The sequence below is a fragment of the Sinocyclocheilus anshuiensis genome, unplaced genomic scaffold (genome assembly GCF_001515605.1).
Source record: "Sinocyclocheilus anshuiensis isolate Anshui unplaced genomic scaffold, SAMN03320099.WGS_v1.1 scaffold3094, whole genome shotgun sequence".
Taxonomy (NCBI): Eukaryota; Metazoa; Chordata; class Actinopteri; order Cypriniformes; family Cyprinidae; genus Sinocyclocheilus; species Sinocyclocheilus anshuiensis.
The window spans coordinates 62924-68388 of NW_015538109.1; the positions used below are offsets into that span (position 1 = coordinate 62924).

At 35.0% G+C, this 5465-nt stretch overlaps 1 long non-coding RNA gene across 2 annotated transcripts in view; it reads right to left on the minus strand.

Moving 5' to 3' along the window:
- Positions 1–5465, minus strand: part of LOC107683666 (uncharacterized) — a 24058-nt gene that overhangs the window by 13534 nt on the left and 5059 nt on the right. For both annotated transcript variants that reach the window (XR_001633749.1, XR_001633748.1), the window contains exon 2: positions 1551–1778. This is a non-coding gene — a long non-coding RNA (uncharacterized LOC107683666). The remainder of the gene's footprint in view (positions 1–1550; positions 1779–5465) is intronic.

Consider the following 5465-nt stretch of genomic DNA (forward strand, 5'->3'; position numbering starts at 1 on the left):
GCATTATTAGGAAAGGTGATTTGCAAAGATTCATAAAAAACCCTTATACTCACTTCTTCTGTAGATGAGGCTGGATCACGAATGATTCGAGCGAACATAGATGCATTTAGGCTGATCGGGAGTGGCGCATTCACTTCAAAGCGAAAGTAACGTTAATCCTCTGCGTCTTCAGCAGCTCAGATGTCGGGAGTAAATGACGATTGCTATATTCATTATTACATCCAACAATAAAGCACCTCAATCGCTTAATCGGAGACATCTTGTCTTCCCCTGCACCAGAGTCAACACAATGGCGGACTGATGACAGCTCACTCAGGGCGGGTCTAAGGTAAGACACCAGTCCAGTCTGTGCTGAAACACTACTGTCAATCAACTATCGTGGGAGGGGCCTGTACAGAACTACGTCATTCTGACAGGAATCTCAGAACAGCCTGGTTTGAGAAAGGGGATTTTAAAATAGGGATTTAAACAAAAACACTGGATGGATTTTTATAATTATAGGATGGATGTGTACACACACTTCCAACATACATTTATGTTCAAACAACTTGAAAAGTGAATTTTGCATCCGATGACCCCTTTAACATACTAATATTAATGAAAAACTATCATTAAAAAGGTTATTTATAACACCATTAAGGTCCTATACAGCATTTTCAAAGCATGGTTCTATATGGAACCCTATAAAAAAGGTTCTATTTAGCACTAAAAAGGGTTCTGCTATTGTTACAAGCCGAATAACCTTTTTCTGGTACTGTTTAGAACCATTTTTCTTAAGAGTGTAGTATAGATGGTAAACCTATACCATCTTTACAGAAGTGATAATGTCTCACCGCACATAACATTAATAAACTCTGCATATCATCTAGAAAAGCAAGAAAACACGTCAACATTGTAAGATGACTTGATGAACAAGGAAAATACTATTAAAAATCATGACTCTCTTTAGCAACCCATGCACTGTGAGAAAAAAAAAAATCCATAGAAAAAAGTATTTTCTGCCAAGACGTTATCTGTTTCCATTGTCTTGATTATACGACATGTTTTATCTTACAATTTACAATTTGTGAGGACTTCACAGCCAGTCGGCCATTATCTTAATGCCAGCAAGTATGTTACTCTAGTTTCGTCCAAGGATACAAATGTTACAAAACAAAGTGTTAGTCATACTGTGACATTCGGCTGGTAAAAAAATACTCCATATATGTTCACATGAGTACTTTCCACTTGCCAATACTAAATATAAAAGCTTAGAAATGAAAAACGTATAATGCATCTATTGCAAGTATGTCATATAATTTGAATTAATATAATAATGAAAAATACAGTCAATGATGAAACCCATTTGGATTTATTGATTTATTGCATTGATTTATATGCATATACATTACGCTCAATTTCTTTCTTGAAGCACCATAAGGCTTTTGACACCTTGCAAACACTAAAAGTGCAAACACTTTCTTACACTTAAGTGGCCTTTGAGGTCATCCTCTATCAACACATAATACACTAATGTTCGACAGGTCAAATGTTCAATAAAATGCACTTACCAAGCTGGTGTCCATTTTTAGGCAAGTACAGTCCACAAATTTTCTTCATCCAAACAGCATAGTAATCCACAGGTCAGAAAATATATATATAGAAGTTTTATTATTTTTTTGTGTGTGTGTGAGTACAGATTTGCAGTTCTGTGTTACACAACAGAGTTGCATAGCCTTACTGAGGTGAAGTCAGCTGCTGTCAGGGTTCAAAGTCCAACTCTCCAGTGAAAGTTGTTCCTGGAAATAAAACATCAATAAATATCATTAGCCTACGGTAAAGGAGAAGTGAATGTTTACAATGTTTTAATTCAACTATGAATATAGCCTAGCTAAAATCATAAAAATCTGTAGCAATTCACCATCCACACATGTATTTGTTTGTTCATTCAGAGATTTGGTTCATTCAGAATTGCTATAGCCTCATATTCACTGATAATAGTTTACTTTTTAACAACACACAACAAGTCATTTTCTCAATGCCAGTGAGTATGCTTTTCTGAGACTGACCTAATTTTGATCGTAGATGTTACAAAAAGGAAGTGTTAGTCATACATTTCACTGGGGAAAAAACACCCCTTATGTTCATGTGGGTTCTTTCTACTTGCAAATACTTAATATAAAAGCTTAGAAATAATGTATAACTCTTCTATAATAAATATGTCATATAATTTGAATGAATATAAATAATAAAGCCATTTGGATTACTTGATGCCGTGTTCAGTTGCAAGCATTATACACATTGTGCTTAATCTACATGACTAAATCTTTTTAAGAATACACTCACCTCTAACATGGCCCAAGTCAACCTCTACCTTTTGTGAGTGTCAGTGTTAATGAGTCACATGAAGCAAAATGAGTAACATTATGACCCAACACGTCTTTCCACAAAAGAGAGTTCACCCACCTACTTTTACATAATCGCCATAAACTCTGCAGCACTTTGTTTGTATATTTTGTTTGCATATAGTTTTATAATACATATGGCTATGATATCAAATTTAAATTATTCTTTATAAGAACTGGAGGCATATTTTGTAGCCCAGCATGCCACAACCTGACACCATCTGAATTGACATAGAATCTGTATAAACGCAGGCAGTCTTTGTTTTTTTTTCTTTTGTTTTGTTTTCTCAGTGCCGTAATTGCTTCACAGACCTTCACAACCCAACAATGAGAATAACTGTGACTCATTAAATGGATATTTAAGGTTTTAATAAGGTGTTCTTGTCTAAAGCAGCAATGCCATGTCTGGGCTCTATAGCCACTTCAGCTGCCCAAAGACTAACTAATCTGGCAGCAAGAAGCTTTCTGACTGACATGTAAAGTGACCAAGAATGGTTTGCTTTGTTCAACGTCATGTTTAGGGGTGGGTAAATGTCACAATAATAACAGACCAGCATGCAACTGTACATTAATGATTCAAGATAAGCATGAAAGTTAAAGCAAATAATTGCGTTGAGTATCTGGATTTAAAACACCAAGAAAAATCAGCTGGTTGGCAGAGGTTTTTTCAATTAAAATGATGTCACTTATCTTAGTTCATCGTGATCTCACAAATTTATAATCTTATAATCTTATAAATTTATAATCCATGTAGCTCCCTACACTGTACAATGAATCTCTCTCTCAACTATCCCTTTAAATCTGTTTTTGATTTAGATTTGTCTGTGGTGACTTTTAAGTCCACACAGCAGCAGAATGTAGTCGTATACAGAACACACACACACACACTTTCAGGATTTTCTGTGAACCAGACGTGCCATAAACTTGCTAAACCTTCTCTGTTTTGTTACCATCCCCCTGCCAGAGGAAGGTACTTTCCAGCAGCCTTTAAAGATGCACACAAAAAAACATGACAAAGGATTTTTGCATTCACTTAACAGCAGGTTATTTTAGAGATGGGTGTTTATACATCTGTCTTCTATTGATGTTTATATTTCCCTTTCTTATGATCTGCTTTTGTAGTTTATTAGAGTTGTGTAAATCCAAAGTAGTTACATTATATCAAATTACAGTTCCCTCCAGACCAATTTGAGGATTAATGTGTTGGCCCATAGTGACAGAACAAATCACAATATTTAATTTCTACCACAAGGCTAACACTTCACTGTAGATTTATGTAACCCACCACAGGCTTATATTTCATTGACAGTAGAAATGATGCACCTCCTCACAAATCAGCTGCAACAGTACTTGCAGTGTGAACCTCTCCAATCATAATGGGAGTGATGGTTGTACCATGCGTTTGGAAGGTGAGACTAATGTCCGACAGAGGAGACAAGCTGTTTTTCTTTAACATCACTTTGCAAATGTAAAAACTGTCATCTTTTGAACTGAAATTGAGTTTATAGTGTACTGATAATAGTTTGTTTTCTGCCAAGCACACTGAGTCTGATTATATTGCTCACTTCCTAATGTTTTATGTTTTAATGAACTTGCCGTCAAATAAAATTAAAAACTTTATAAATAACTAAAAATAATTTATATAAATTAACTAAATATTTACTTTAACCTAGCAGTGCTCTATCTGACTTATAGATTTCACAACCAATGATTAAAACAGATATTTAAGGTTTTGATCAGGTGTTCTTATCTAAGGCAATCCCATGTCTGATAAAAGAGCTGAATAAACAATCATAAATTAACCTTGCGCAGCAAGTCCTCTGACTGCCTCTCAGTGTTGTGCACTTTGTCACCAGCCATTCACACCGGATCTGTTTGGTCAGAGCATGTCTCTCCATTTTTCAGTGCTTACAAGCAATACGATACAATATTAAATCGGCTGACTGCGATGTCAGCATCTGTACTTTTATATTTACCCACATATGCTGCAGATATTCAGTTTTTAGTGAGGTGCCTGATATTCCATTGTGTGAGAGGACATGTAACTAATAAATTGAGATCAGTTTTTGGGAATCCTTGCATAGGTTAGCAATGGGTCAGCCAAGATTGTCTTTTAGTTGCTTAGTTGCAGCAACTAAATACTGGATTTCAAAATGTTTGTAAATAATATGAAAAATGCTTGTCATTGGCAACTTCTATTGCTATTGCCTCCTCAATAGAAAATAATATATTAGTAAAAGAAATGTCTTGGCCAATGGTTCTTGTAGTATATTTATTTATTTATTTGATAATAGAAAAGTCTCTTCAGCATCACAGAGAACAACAAAATATATTTTTGTGACTGAGAGATCTCTGTTTCTGTCTTAAAATCCTTAAACTTTTTATCTTTAGTAGTTTGTGAATATAGTCCACGTGTGTCATTCTGTAGTATGTATTTCATAAAATTTTTTGGATACTGGAAAACTACAGCACCCCTGCACTGCACCTTTTGAGAGTTTCCATCATTCGACATAGTTCAGGTTAATGAATGCTCTGCTGAGCTGAGAAAGGTGTGTCATAAAGACAGTGTTGGGGAAAGTTACTTTTAAAAGTAATGCATTACAATATTGCGTTACTCCCTAAAAAAAGTAACTAATTACGTTACTTAGTTACTTTTTATGGAAAGTAATGCGTTATATTACTTTTGCGTTACTTTCGCGTTACTTTTTAAATATAAGCAGGGCTTGATTGTTTTTAATATAAGAAGTTCTATTTATAGCAAATATAAAAGCCCTTTCACACCAAAAAGTGTAATGAATAAACCTCAGGCTGAAGCAAAAGTACACTGAACAAAATTATAAATGCAACACTTTTGTTTTTGCCCCCATTTTTCATGAGCTGAACTCAAAGATCTAGACTTTTTCTATGTACACAAAAGGCCTATTTCTCTCAAATATTGTTCACAAATCTGTCTAAATCTGTGTTAGTGAGCACTTCTCCTTTGCCGAGATAATCCATCCACCTCACAGGTGTGGCATATCAAGATGCTGATTAGACAGCATGATTATTGCACAGGTGTGCCTTAGGCTGGCCACAATAAAA